The following is a 16,384-nucleotide window of genomic DNA, read 5'->3' on the forward strand; positions in this document are numbered from 1 at the left end:
GTATTGCCAACTGTAACAAGTATAGTGTAATGTCCAAGAGGTCGGGCACCCGAAAAATATAACCTCAGTGCAGAAAGGGGGCAATCACTCCAGCAAATAACAAGAACATTCATTTTTAACAGTTACAAATTCATCAAAATTAACATATAAAAACAAACAATTTATCTCATTGCGTTAGAGCATGTACGATTTATTGAACTTTTACATAATGTCTCTCCGGTCTTCATAAAATAACCAACTTTTTTTTTTTTTTTAACATATACTGAGTAAACGTTAATGTTATTTTAAATGGTTACCTCGTTCAAATCCTCAAATATCTGGGATATGATTTGATTACTTTCTATTAATTACTTTTAGTTTGTTGCTTGATATTCATAAATACTTTCTTTCTATATGCTTTTTACCAGACTATCCAGTTATTTGATGATAATACAAACAGAGTTCGGTGTGTTCCGTTTGGCAGATTTGTCAATTGGCAGATTTGGTAATTGGCAGATTTGGTCATTGGCAGATTTGGTAATTGGCAGATTTGGTCATTGGCAGATTTGGTCATTGGCAGATTTGGTAATTGGAAGATTTGGTAATTGGCAGATTTGTCATTTGGCTGATTTGTCCATTTTCACGATTGGCGCATATGGTCATTTTCGCGTTTGGCAGATTTGGTTATTGGCGGATTTGTCAATTGGCAGATTTGTCCGTTCTCGTCATTGGCGCATTTAGTCATTTTCGCGTTTGGCAGATTTGGTATTGGCAGATTTGGTAATTGGCAGATTTGGTAATTGGCGGATTTGTCCATTGGCTGATTTGTCCATTTTCACAATTGGCGCATTTGGTCATTTTCGCGTTTGGCGCATTTGGTAATTGGCAGATTTGCTAATTGGCGGATTTGTCCGGGTCCCGACGGTTCAACTAATCAGGCAATTTTCTGTGCATGACAGAAAATATTTAGAGAATATTTTCTGTACATGACAAAATATTTAGAGAATATTTTCTGTACAAGACAGAAAATATTCAGAGAATATAAGGTAGACATATCAAAAACATTTTCAAATTATTTTCCTTGGTGTTTTGTAACAGTAGAAAATGTTTAGAAAATATTAAACTAGTTTCAGGTGCTAAGAAAGAAAATATTTACGATTCATTTTTCAAATAGCAATTGATATGTTTTTGATTTGTTATTGCATGTAGTTTCAGAACGTACTTAAAATACTTTCTAACGAATTCTGGTTTTCACATAGAATATTTTAAATTCTTTCTGAATATTTTTTCGTAATTACCACGATAACACCTACAGTTTCAAATACATTTCTTTCTTCAATACTGAAGGAAATGCATACTGAACAGTTTTCCAACTCTTGTAAGTTAAAATATCTGGATTTCATTTTTACAAATTGATGGGGTGGTAGAAGTCTGTGTATGTTGGAACCGGTTTAGAACACACGGAAACTTCTATCATCACATAAATTTGTTGAAATAAATTCTAGTATTCTAACTTATAGGTTGAAGAAAGAAATGTATTTCAAACTGTAGGTGTTATGGTGGTAATGACGGAAAAATATTCAGAAAGAATTTAAAATATTTCTCTGCGAAAACCAGAAAATGTTAGAAAATACTTTAAGTACGTTCTGAAACTACATACAATAACAAATCAAAAACATATCAATTGCTATTTGAAAAATAAATCGTAAATATTTTCTTTGTTAGCACAAATTCGTCTGAAACTAGTTTAATATTTTGTTAACATTTGCTACTGCTACAGAACACCAAGAAAAGTAATTTGAAAATGTTTTTGATTTGTCTACCGTATATACTCTGAATATTTTCTATCATGTACAGAAAATATTTTCTAAATATTTTGTCATGTACCCGGGATCCCTTAATATTACAAGGCGACACCACAGGGGGCACTGTGCAGTACAAGTGGAGAAAACTAAATTATCTCGGACACACATTCTATATCTATGTCAATATTCATTTAAAAATATGGAGGAACAATAACAATCGGAACAAATCACATGCATTTTGTGAAAAGTATTCTTAATGGAACTAAAAAAAAAAAAATGCTATAGTAAGGTTTCTTACAGAAGTATTAAAAATATACGAAACTTACAAACACGTGTATATAATGAGTTTTTCTTATAAAGAATCACTATAAAACGTGATCATATCATCATGAAACCATTTTATTGCACCATGACTCTTAACACAAGGACGACGTGGACCATTCAGATGTCCACAGTCGAGGTGTCTTAATTGTGCTCTACATTGTATGTTTTACACAACACTAAAACAGCTATTGTAGTGCGTAGAATAAATGACAGAGCACAAGGAAGACATCCCAGTTATCAACATGTGAGTGGTTCATGTCGTCCTTGTGTTGAAAGTCATGATGGAATAACTCGAGTATAAGGAAATCAGGTCTACTAAGCTAAAGTACATAATTACAAAAGGAAAGAAAATGCAAGACTGGACTAAGATTTGAACCTGTAACTTCAACTTACCGTATCGATGCATTAACCACTAGGCTACTCACTGTTTCCGAATAGTCACTCATTCTACCACTCCTGAAGTCTGTGCTCAAGCAACCAGACCGCATTGACTATACCGCAACTTGTGAAGTACTTGGGCAACTAGTGTCTATACTACAGAACCCCACTGGTGGTAAGATTTATACATGATAAATGGTGAAAATAACTTATTTTATATCATGTAAATATTTAATGCGATATACAATCGATTATTTCTTTGAGTTATCGTATATAATAGAGAAATTATCCTTAAAATGATCTAAATTCCACCATCCTACATTCCTTATGATTACATAACAAACCGAAAGCCAAATAAAGGAATGAACCTTCAAAAGACAATACATAAAATAAAATCCTGTACATTTATTGAGAATAATTACAGTAATAATTTATTAAATTTTACATTAAGTATACATTTGTAGTACACAATATATTTACTGTGAATACATAAACAAAAAGTCTATATTAATTTAAGTCTACTAATTGCATACCGTGCATTATAATAGTTTGAAATGTATATACACCTCATCAGTGTATCAATTTTAACAAGTTTTATTTAACATTAAAAAAAAACACTTTGTAAGAAAAGTTTGAACAGAGTTGCATCTTACAAACTCTTTTCCACACCCTAGTATTGTAGTTCAGAAGATGACTGTACCAATCACCGAAAACCAAGCAGCACAATCATGCGTTTACTTACGTCCCCCCTCCCCTCAACACACACAAAATAAGTTAAACTATTTCTTGAAAAGTTCTCTGTCACCTTCATCTAAGAATATATTTAACGATACGAAGTAGGTATATTATACATTACTTTAGAATCTGAAGTGTGATTTAACTGCCATAAATTAAAACAGCATAATATGCACGCAAATTAGCTTAAATGAGTACCATACACATCACACGAAACGAGCTACGCCAATAAAAAAAAATCACAGTCAATAAGAATTAATTAGATCTTCAGTCTATATTTTTAAATTGGTGTTATGTTGACGCTATGAATTTTGGGCTTCCTATACTAAATGTCTCTATGCCAAACTCTCTATATATACAACGTTTTTCGTCGAATCTGCAAATTGAGCAAGCCGCGCGCTAATGATGGGAGGCTGATGATAGTTCATCACATAGGAAGACACTTTGAAATGCTAGGTGAGTCACAACACTTTCTTCCTTTTTCTGGGATTCATCCTTACTTACGGTCAAATTTGGTACCGTATATGTAGTACCTGTGTGCGGCGTACCTTGAAATCATCTCGGTTGATAGCCTCCAAACACAGTGGACTCCTAAAATAAAGCAATTGTAAAATTACTATTTGTAGCATGTGTGGCAAAATTTAAAAACGAAAGATATCTCAGAATCAAGGTTAAGTCAAACGAAGCGTTTTATGCGTTTTTTTTTTTAATCTTACCTCAGGCTATCCAAAATACTAAAACATTGTTTCCTATACTTTTGGAAGTTATATACTAAATATCTTAATAAATATCACTCAAATTTGGTACGCTGAATAAAGTTATAGTGTAGATATAGAATTGAAACTATGATCCAAACTTAAAATAATGATATTACAGAACACAATAAACTTAATTTAGGATGAAAATGGAAATTGTAGATGCATGAGTATTACTGAGCGAAGGAAGGAAAGTAACTCAGCTGGGTTACGAGTTTGACAGTTCATACACAGAAATCGTTCGGTGGTTTATATTTCCTGCTTCGACTTAAAAGATAAAGAAGATAAGCTCGCTTTAAAAAGAGTTAAAAAGAAAAAAACTTTTAAAAGATTTAATTTATTCTGAATTTTTGTTCAGTATTTGTAAATAAATAATGTAGAAAACCGACACAGAGCTTGCCCGCTGGACTCTGGCGCCCAAATCCCAACTCCGCTATATGCATGCCTGCCATAAAGTAATAGAGATAAAAACTTTTTTAAAAAGGTGCAGATTAAGCTTAGCTTAATATTTACATTTTTTTAACGATACCTACAGTATGGCGCTAAATTCGTCGTACAAAAGCAGAGGAGTGTTTCCTGAGAGTAAAACAAACAAAAAAGTTCCAATAAACTTACGGCGAAAAGCCCATCGTTCATGTGTTATAGGCTGCCGAAAACATGAAAAAATCAATTGTAAAGGTCCATAGCTCCAAAACTATGGGACCTACCAAAGTCGGGTCAAGACTTCACTTAGGAACTAATATGTGCTCTATTCAAAAATACATGTTTTAGAATCCTAAGGTACTCACGCAACAATTTTTATGGAGGTAGTTGGAGAATACTTTATATCATAGGCCCGTAGTCAAACTCCCTCTATAAACATTGTTGTGGAAGCACCTCAGGATTCTGAAACACGCATTTTTGGATAGGGAACATACTAGGTTCTAAGTGAAGTCTTGACCGGACCAAGGTAGGTCCCAAAGTTTTGGAGCTATGAACCTTTAAAGTTCATTTTTTCATGATTTCAGCAGCCTATAACACATAAACGATGGGGTTTTCGCCCTATGTTTATTGGAACTTTTTTTTTTTACTCTCAGGAATCACCCCTCTGCTTTTGTACACCGAATTTAGCGCCATACTGTATAAATTAATAAGGTAGAAGTATATGTGGTCCTTCTCACTATGCTCACTTATATATATATCTTAAAGGCTAGTGATAAATAACACCAGCCCTCTGCTCCTATACCACCCTGTGATACCGGAGCAGGACGTTTGGGAGCGAGACGTTTGGACGCAAAGCCGTATATCTAAATAGGTTAATCTACTTAAATGGGTTATATTGTACTTCAAAAATAGAAACCGGATGATTACGTACTAAAAGCCTTAAAAATAGGCATTAATATCACTAAAACTCAAAAAATAACTGCACAACCTAAAATTAAGAAGTTCGGAAAGGTTAAATTTGATCCACATTTTCTTTAAAACGCCATGGCAAACAGTCACTGAAAGTCTCAGTTGCAACAAATGCTTAATTTAGTTCTAATATTTTTTTGTATAATGCGAAAAAAAATTGGTCTAATTATTTTGTTTTTAGAATGATATATCCTAATTTCAGGAAAATCGGAGACAATGACCTGCAGAAATTTTTCTCAGCATGAATCTATATTGGGCTAAAATAAAATTTGCTGTAGGCATCCTACAGCACCCCAAAGTAAACTTCTGTGAAGTTATCTTTACAATATCTCTAACGTAAAGGATATTCATAACTTCATAGCAATTCATAACATTGCATTACTGCTTATTACTACGTATTTGCAACACAGATAACTGGAAAGGAAACAACAGTGAAATCTAATATACCTATTGAATAATTTACTTTGTCTTATGTTACAATTACCATGACATTAACATTCCATGACGGAATTATGGGCCAAATCCAGCATTATTCTGCAATGTCAACAGTTTCAAAATTCTGTACGGCGAATTCTTTCATCAGCTTGAACCTATTTTCTTCTTTCAGTTCAGTTGAATTTGAGTTTAACGTCCCGTGAACAGCGAGGCCATACAAAACGTGAACCTACTGATTAACGTGGAATCCGAACCACGACGTGAGCTCTCGTCGGGAATTTTCTTCTTTTCTTGGGCGAATCGTCTTCTCGAAGCATTGCCTCGTGTCCTGCTTCTCTTTTTTCCTTCGAAATGCATCAATAAAACGCCAAATCAACCAATGTCGTTTCTTTACGTTCGATATATTATAAAGAACAGAAGTTTGTTTATTTTGGGGTGTCATTGGCTACCTACAGTAAATTTTATTTGACACATTCTTTCTATTTAAATGTATAGTTAGTGCCTATTTCTATGAAAATTTATTAATATTATAGTGTCTCAACTTTCTATCAATACAATAGAGTCTCAACTATATGGTATAATGGGCATATCGAATTATAATAATAAAACATTCAATAAATACTCACTTCCTGAACTACCCAATACATAGCATAAAGAACACCATTTTCATTCCAAAACCAGCTCGTATTCATCTTTTCTGATCTCTCGGAACAGGTCAGTACTTAATAAACATTTCTTATGTTTTGTACCATGTGTTTTAATAATCTATTATAGAAAAAGAAAATGCAAAAAATTAAAATATGTACAGTATTTTACAAATTTTAAGTCACATCTTTATAGTAACTAAAAATTAATGAGAAACGTACATTGTTTTTAACTTAAATTAGATATCTGGTGCCTTCCATTTCAATTGAGGCAAAAATAAATAAATAAATAAAAATAAAATTGTACCATCACCATCTCAGATATTGTTCAAACTTTTTTTAATAGAAACTAGACGTGTTTTAAGCGACCCGTATTTTTTTTTCGGAAAAAAATTTCCACCAAGTAATGGGCCATCAAGGACGGGGAGTACAATTCAGCTATGGAGACATGTAGAGTTATAATTCTTGTTGTGGTATGTACATAGGGATATGAATAAACTATATTTTATTATAGTTTGGTTTGCGTATGCGTGTCTTTTTGTACATAAATTAACAAATGAACGTAAGTTTATATGAAAAGTCGAAGTTATTCTTTCTTCCGGTTCGAATTTTAAATTCCGTTTTCAAGGTTGGTAAGACCTAGTTACCCGCTCCCCCCCCCCAAAAAAAAGTATCGCTTCTGTGTGCAACCGTTTTATCGCAAAAAATTTGAGAAATCGTCAAATTTTCAAAAATCGTCATTTTCTCGAAAACAACATAATTTAAAATTCTTAAATTTTGTCAGATGGTTCAACTGTACATGAATAATAAACACCAAATAGCATTCTCGACCAATGCTTCATGAATGAACTACAGCCTTTTTAAGTTAGCGAACTTTCTTTAACTTTGAAGTCACAGTTGTCAACAATGAAAACAATGAAAGTGTAAAAAAATGTTACCGCAAAGCATCGTGTAAAATTTCAAGATACAAATTCTATTTTACTGTATGTGAACTTCGCTTAAATTGGACTGTTATTCTGCAAAGGGAAGTTCAGAATGATCACTGGAGAAACGAGCAAATGTCCTTCTTTACGGGAGTGATATATTATTATGAAACAACTGACAGTTTTGCAGTAATAAGCGATGACAAAACACACAATTCGCCTCGTACTCATAGCCATGAATAAGATTCTAAAAATACTCGAAGAAAAGCGATAATATATGTTATAGAAAAAGGTTCGAACACGTCAAAATAAGTGTCTACAATTTCATAAACCGTTTCAGTGATTTCTGATGGTGCTGCATTCCACTATAAAAATTGCTTTCAGATGTCCAAGATGCAGACAGATCCGATAAAGCAGTGGCTTTTCAGTGAAACCGGCCGTGGTAAGGGTCTCTGCGACGTATTGGGGAGAGGGGGGATAAGAATGTGGCAACCCGGGAAAACGAAAAACAGATTCACAGTATTAAACCTGCAGAAAAATTCGTGAGTATAGTGCAAGTGCCAACTCCGGGTATTACTCTCGTCTTGTTGACAAAAACCGAATTCGACAATTAAAAAAAAAAAAAAAAAAAAGTGGGAAAGTGTGCGACCGGTAACTGGTATTTACCGAAGTCATCTTTGGCTTTTATGGCAGTAACGGGTCATCATGGACTAACTTCATGCTGTCCCCAAAATCGAGCTTCTGCAATTCAAAGTGTAGATTTAAGAAATCTGCAAAAATGAACTTTTGTTACATGCATATATGATAACCAGTGATGGATAGCAGAAATATTATCAATAAATCATAAATTACATGAAATTGCAGTGTTCTTTGTGTTTCCAGGAGGCGCGGTAGCTCAGTGGTAGAGCGTTCACCTCCGGTGCTTAGGGTCCTTGGTTCGATCCCAGCTCGCGCCGTGTGGACTTTGTGGTGGACAAACACCGTGCTGGTGGATTTTTCGGAGTTCTCCCGTTTCCTCCCACTTTCTTCATTCCACCATTTCACTCATTTCTCATAATCACTGTCTCCTTTAGCCTAACCGGCATAAACGTGGGACGTAAAACGCCCAAGATTTCATTTTATTTTTTTCTTTGTTTCCACATGGACCTTCAACAGAGTACACGTTTCCAGAAGAGAATAAGAGAAGAGAATATAAGTGTTTTGTGACTATCGACAACGTGCTACGAGTTGTGAGTGCACCAACACCTATTGGAGCATCTGCCATGGTGACATGCTATTAGCGAAGAAGACACTAAGCAAGCAAATAATTACTTCAGAGTGGAAAAAATCAGTGAAACTTTGTTTCCGAAAACCATTTTAAGTAAGTTTAAAATTTGTTTCGTAATCGTAATTTTCACCTCAGGTTACATCGGTTTAAGAAAACGGAGTAGGGGGAGGCTCATCTTATTATTTCAGAGAGCCTTTTTGATCAAAATAATAAGAAGGAGCCAGGAAAAACTTTTATCCTTTATTTAATGAATGTGAACCACAAACATCATCAAATTGTTGCACTTTCATTGTTTTCAGTGTTGCCAACGGTGATATTGAAGTTAATGAAACCTCGCTAACTTCAAGAGGCTGTAGTTCATTCGTGAAACATTGGTCGACAATGCTATTTGGTGTGTTTATTATTCATGTAAAGTTGAACAATTTGACAACATTTCAGGATTTTAAATTATGGTGATTTCGAGAAAGGTGATTTTTGAAAACTTGACGGTTTCTCGAATTTTTTGCGACAAAACGGTTGCACACACAAGCAATACTCTTTTTTCAAAGCGGGTAACTAGGTCTTACCAACCGTAAAATAGAATTTTAAAATTCGAACCGGAAGTGCTCGAAAGAAAGCATAACCTTCGACTTTTCAGATAAACTTACGTTCATTTGTTAATTTATGTACCAAAAGATACGCATGCGCAAACCAAACTATAATAAAATATATTTTATTTATATCCGTATGTACACTCATGTCCAAAATGATTGTCGCATATCTATAACTGTCTTCTTGTAAGAATATAATTTGATAATGATTTTGCAGGGTACTATAGATACTGATGCTACATGTATAATCGGGAAATGTATACTCGTAGTAAATTTCAGAAGAAAAGAATTACAAACACGAAAATTAGAATGAGTAAAACAAAATATTGCTAAATTGACAAGAAAGTTTTATTTTCGTTTTATTGTTCTTATTTACTGCTCTTTTGACATGAAATTTGCCACATACATCGTCCTTCCCGATTATACACATACTACATTATAAGAAATACCGGACGAATTCGTTATCAAATTATATTCCTACAACAACATATTTATAGACATGCGACAATAATTATTGTCATGAATGTACATACCACAACAAGAATTATAACTATCTGTCTCCAGCTGAATGGTGAGGCTACGAAGTTTACCATTTTCCACGTCCTCTAAAATTCGTAAACTGTACTTCCCGTTTTGATGGCCCATTACTTGGCGGGAAAATCTTTTCCGACAACAAAAAATAAGGGTCATTTAAAAAACATGTCTAGTTGCTATAAAAAAAAGTTCCAATAATATCTGAGATGGTGATGCTATTTTTTTTTTTTTTTTTTTTTTTTTTTTTTTTTTTGCTGAGTTGAAATGAAAGGCACAAACCATTATTTATGTTATTTACATGTTGATTCATTTTGCAATAGCAATCTACATGTAACAATATATCGGAGCCTTATATCTATTATAATATTTATCATAGGTAGAAATACGTAATACGTAATGCATAGTACTCCGTAAGGAAGCTATTATGAACTCAAGGCATTATGTAAAGTGATGATGCAGAACCACAGGAGTGAAGTAAAGCCATATTAGATGTAAGGCATAGTTGTATGGGATATAAAATTTTTACACTACCTTCGGTTACGTGCATATCCACCGTCGCTGACATGCCCGCTCCATACGGAAGCACACTAAGCTCACCCTGCTACGCCCTTGTGCTCACTCTGTTAATAATATTCGTGCTTTTCAGTGGCTATCTAGCACTAGTTGGTTCGTATTTTTCGCACTGTCGTTCTATCATTGCTTTTTTTTTTATGGTAATCTTTACTTTCAATTTTCAATACATATATATTTGCGCCTGATTTACATAAGAGTTGTACTTCTGCACTTCTGATGCACAGAGTTAAGTTGTTCTAAAGGAGAATATACTTTCGGAAAGAAGAACAGGTTACAAATACAAAACATACCTAAAATATAAAAACTTACTCTTTTCTTTATCATAGCACTATCGTATTCTAGATTCCTCACCCAACTAAATGAGGATTTCACTTACGAAGTATCAATAACACTAAAACTGTATTCTGTAACCATAGCCGCCCGCTGCAGGGAGCACTTGCTTTAACAATGGATTTTCTTAATTAGTATTAAAATATGCTAAATTTTTTATTCACACACAACAGTTAGTAAAGTTAGCAGTGAGTTGTAATAATTGTATTTTACATTAAATATTATGTGGATCTAGATATTTGTATCCGTGACTTTGCTTGTATGTCGGTCCTTTTGCCCACTCCCCCCTGTAAAAAAGTCCTGTGGGAGTTACTATGTCTACATTTCCCTTTAAAATTCGCTTATATACTACATATACATCTATATAGCAACTAATTTTTAATAAAGATGAATATATTTATGATTACGCCAACCACACGATTAAATTAATCGAGAGCCGTAATTAGTAGACACTACTTTAATTGGCATCGCATACACGACAATGACAACTAGCATATCTGAGGATGTTTCATACTGTGACCAGAAAACTTTACTTCGAAATATCCCATACTGCAGCTAATTTAATATTATATAAGAATTTCGATACTCGAAAAGAAAGATCAATTGAGACGTGTTAATTTATCCTGAATAACTGAGTCCTTCAACCAAGGAAGAGAGGTTCAAATAACTAATTGTCTATAACAGCCCAAGTACCGGCAATAATTAAGTGCAATGAGCAATTACAAAGACGAGACGGCTATTTTTACCGCAAAACTGTACAGCTGTTATTCCTTTTGCTTAATGTAATCAAGTAAGTTGGTTAACACCTTTTGACAATTTTCTTGGTAACTAAAGGTCAGAAGGTATAGCGTCGTTGGCTTCCCGCACTCGGACCTGCTCGTCACTGGGGGTGTGGTAAGAGGATAGCAAATCACCAGCCACCATTCACTGCGCTCAGCGAGCCACGAGTAACCAAGCTGGCAACTCCCCATAAACGTCACTACAACTTTTCACGGGAAAGCAACGACGTTATACCTTCCGTACTATAGTAATCCAGGAAAAGGCAAAGTGTAGTTTCACTGAGTACTGCTCGGTTACTATTCGGCTACACGATTTCTAGCGTAGTTTTAACCGAAATTCGACTACCAGCAGCTAAGTTATCATTTAATTCTTACTCTGCACACGAAAAGAAAAAAAAAGTTCATATGGACCCGTGGTCAAACGTCTATAGTTACAGGCTGCCGAAAACGTGGGAAAAGGAAATTTAGAGGTCCAGAGTTCCACTACTGTGAGACCGATCCCAGTCGAGTCAACACATTACTTAAGAGCTACTACGTGCCCTATCCAAATATCCATATTTCAGAATCTTGTGGCACTTACACATTAATTTTTATAGAGCCAGTTGAGGAATACTCAGAAAAGTTGAAGTGCTCATAAACTGTCCATTGATACGCAAGCACCGCAGTATTCTGAAACATGGGTATTTGAATAGGGCACATACTAGTTCTTAAGTGATGTCTTCCTTGACTGCGCACGGTCCCACACTGAAGCTATAGATTTTTAAAGTTTATTTTCTTATGTCTTCGACAGTCTATAGCTTCGGAAGTATGGACTTTTGACCACAGGTCCATATGAACTATTTCTTTGCTCTGATGTGACAAATTACCTCTGTAGGTTTGATGCTTTAAATTTTCTTACATCCTATATATATAACAGGGTTGGCTGGTTTAAACCAGCTTGTTTTTTCAAAAAAAAAAAAAAAAAAAAAAAAAAAAAACAACTGGTTTAAACCAAAAAAACGAAAAATGTTCGTAAAAGTGTAAGTGTTTTTGTAAAATCTTGATGAACAGACATTTGTGGGTTATCACGTTTCACTCCCATTATTCGTGTTATATTCAGACCTAAATTCCCCATGCATTACTCAAAAAGATTATACTACAAAAACAACTTTTTTTTTAAGCTTATAAATGTTTGTAATTTTTTTGTAGTTATTATTGTTATGTAATTGCAATCAAAGAAAATTACTAAATATTGTTTCGTTTCAATGTTTACTATTGATAAAATACTTCGAAATGCCGTACTTTGTGTGTATGTGGGGGGGGGGGGGTCATACAGACACCACGAGAGGCAGTTAGTGAAATGAGAAGTATTTCTGGTATCTATTTATGTATAAATGAGTCTGAGACAAAGTGGACTCAAATAATTCGTATCTTTATCCACTTTTCTTACTGATATGCAAATTAAGTCGCTGTATTTCTTTAATTTGTATCAATAAAAGTCATTGTTAACTAACTTGAACTAAATTAGTTCTTCTGTACTCCGTAGTACTTTGAAATTGTCCATATGTAATTCTGTATAATAGTTTCACTTGTGGAGCTGTTTATCTTTTTGCTCTTCTGAAATTACTCTTGACAATTATATCAAGAAGCATGTAAAGATCAGTTCAACGTATTTTTATGAGGATTCCTTCGTGAGTGAGTCGGCAGACGTATCGCATTTGTGGCTAATTAGTCCTGGTTCCGAGTTCAAATGGAGGACAATTTCTCTCGGATGTAACTCGAGAAGCAGTTTTTATTCCGCATTAAGCTTATGTGACCCCTTCCAGCATAACCCGGTTGTTGCATAATAACATCAAGATGAAACAAACTTATTTCTGTCCATATATGATATGAATATATAGAGCAAATTATTTAAATCAAACAAACCTGGTTTAAACCAAAAAAAAAAGTTTTTTTGTTTTTTTTTTTCAACAAAAACATGGTTTTTGCCAACCCTGATATATACTAATATAAAGAAACGTGGAGAAAGTTATATTGTCTACTGTAACGGTTAGTGACATAACCAAGAAGGCAGCAATCTTCTAGAACACAGGCTCGTTTTCCCATTTAGCAGTAACCTCTGGATTGGGGTCCCGGGTTCGAACCCTGCCTCCGCCAAGTGAACTTTGTGGTGGACAAACACCGTGCTCGTGGGTTTTCTCGGGGTTGTCCCGTTTCCTCCCACTTTCTTCATTCCACCATTTCACTCATCTCTCATTATCACCGTCTCCTTTAGCCTAACCGGCATAACCATGGGACGTAAAACTCAAAGATTTCATTTCATTTCCATTTAGCAGTAATAAAAACAGAAAACAACGTGCCCTGCGTTGCACTAACCCGTCTCCACTCGCTAACGCTCACTCGGCATTATTATGTGAATTAAATGTAAAGCTTTGGTAAAGAAAGAAACCAATTATTACACTTTTAGCCAAAAAGTAGGCAACGACCAACTTCGGAATAAATAGTTGTTAGTGTACTATTCCACTATCATCGTTTATGCGCGTAACCCCCATCGATGACGCGCCTGCTCCCTACGGGCGCACCCTTATCACTCGGGCTTTCGTGCTGCACTTCTGCCCTGACTCAGTTAGATAGCAGTCGCGCTTTTCAGTGGCTACCTAGCACAAACTGGGGCTTAAGTTTAGAGTTGCCCCTCCAGTCTGTAGGTGCCCTTGGATTTTGCAACATACAAAAAACAGTGCTTAAAGTATTAAAAATTATTACATTTCACTTAACTTAAGTACTCCGTTGGCTTTACAAAAATTTAAAAGGTTTTCTTCATTATTTTTGAGCATTCATTACACCTGTTCGCCATATTTTACAACTACCATGCTGCTGAAACCTTCCGCGAATGCTTCCGCATCCGGCAAATAGTACTAACTTCCACATATCTTTTCTCGTATTAAACATAACTCTCATACCGAACTTAAATTCCTAAACATCAAATAAAAACTTCAAATTATCATTTCTTACCTCATTTCTCCTGTAAATTTTCCTGATTTTTATAAAAAGCGGTGCAGATTGACATAAGGAGAGGTCAGTATAAGGACAGTATGGACGTACAACATAAAAACTACAGTGCATAAGGGTAAGACACGCCCCAACTACGCATCGATAAGTAGGGCCCTTTGAAAAAATATAGTAGAGTAGGGTATGGTAAAGTAGAGTAAGATATAAATAAGTAGGGTAGGTCGTAGCTTAAGGTTAGGTAAGTTTTGATTCTTTTTCATAAAATTATTAATGTGTAATTTCTCCTTTCTGAGTGAGAGTATCTGCTGGAGCGGGCGTTGTAAATTAACCCGTGCATAAATCACAAACCAGTTTGGGGTTGAGGGGCAACTCTAAACTTAAGCCGTTAAGAGAAATACAAAGCTCTACCCTAACCTGAAAATGGAAGAAATTTGTCAAATGTTATAAATATATAAATAAATAAAAACTTACTTGTTTCAAATGTTAGCTTCTTTGCTTCTTTCTTTCTTTCTTCATCACTATTAACAGTGTTTTTCTCGCCTCCGACTTAAATGTAGTCTTAGTAGGCTCCAAATGCTAAATTCGTTAGGTGATCTCTATTGAACATTTTGACTTGTTACTATTTTCTTCAATGGAAGGAATATTTCAAGCAATTTATTTGTATTCATCTTCACAAATGAATGATCCACCAGTATCTAACACTCATTTGTTTTCAAAACTCGCTGGTTGAAATCAGCGTTGCCAGACTGACAGTTCGGAATTATTCCAAAACCTGATCGAAATTATGCTAGATTCTGTCAAATTATGCTAGATCCTCATAATTACTATTTCAGGAGTTTTAAAAGAAAAAAAAACGAAGTTGAGATACGATAACGTAACTTAAAATACGCAGAGCTCAAGAATGCGTGGATAGAACTCAATACTTCACGCACCAAAGCTTAACTCAACTAAACTAGTGCAGTCGTTCCCAGACTCAATGGCGTATATATCGTATAAATGAATGCAAAGTGTTTGTTTATATATTTTGAAAGAAAATTACCTAGCAGCATAAACGGAGTTGGGAATTGTCTGCTGGGGGGGGGGATTTTTGGTCCGTGCCTGACCTTTCATTTCAGGAATAAAGGTGGTCATGAAGTCAGAAATAAAGATGGTGAAATTGTCAAAAAGTTGGCAGGGGATAATGGCCCCCATAGCTCCGACCATGCCTCGCAGTTAAAGAATTAGAAAACCGTGGGTGAAGCCACAAAAAAAAAAAAAAAAAAAAAAGCCATTTTTAACTTACTTCGGAAAATAAGACTGCCTGTATGGTTTACCGACTATATGAATCGATGAAAGAGGATACATTTCTGCCGGTTTTTTTCTTCCCACGACCAACTTGTTTCTCATCTTCAGGTTTTACGGCTTTTTGATAAACTTGCTGAAATTATGCTAGATTTGGGTAGGATGCTAAAAGCAAGATGCTAGATCTAAAGAAATGCAAATTATGCTAGATCTAGCATCATTATGCTAGATCTGGCAACGCTGGTTCATATACTTTCCCCTGGCGCTGCATACTACAGGTAATAGAATGACGTGTAAGGCTGCGCCTCCATTGCTTCCGAATGCGATTGCGAATGCGAATCAAGTTGCAATGTCTTTCAACGATTCAATGTGAAATATTTTTGCTTCAAAATTCGTACCTTAAAATCTTGAGAGCACGAAGAAGACGAATGCGGATAAATGACATATTTTGCACATTCAAAGGATGAATGGCATTTCCTTTGTGTGCAAAATAGACTGAATGTCGCTCCCTTTATTATTATGCTTTCGTGGTAACCGCTACTATTTTCACTTTAAATAAATTAACTAAATAAGATTAGAGATTACAGAATCAATCTACTTTCTATGTAACTTTTCTCCATGAGTGAAAGGAACCTGTTTTTGCTATTTCAAACATATTTTTCAATAACTACA

The 16,384-nt window shown here is 34.8% G+C and overlaps 1 long non-coding RNA gene across 1 annotated transcript; it reads right to left on the reverse strand.

The window, feature by feature from the left end:
* Positions 1-3,168: 3,168 nt before the first annotated feature.
* LOC145670553 (uncharacterized) lies at positions 3,169-15,144 on the reverse strand. The gene is made up of 3 exons (XR_014128334.1): positions 14,903-15,144; positions 6,430-6,568; positions 3,169-3,812 (listed from the first exon to the last, which is right to left on the reverse strand). It is a non-coding gene; the product is annotated as an uncharacterized LOC145670553 (long non-coding RNA).
* Between the last annotated feature and the right edge of the window lie 1,240 nt (positions 15,145-16,384).

The sequence above is a fragment of the Thermobia domestica genome, chromosome 14 (genome assembly GCF_964235325.1).
Source record: "Thermobia domestica chromosome 14, izTheDome1.hap1.1, whole genome shotgun sequence".
NCBI lineage: Eukaryota > Metazoa > Arthropoda > Insecta > Zygentoma > Lepismatidae > Thermobia > Thermobia domestica.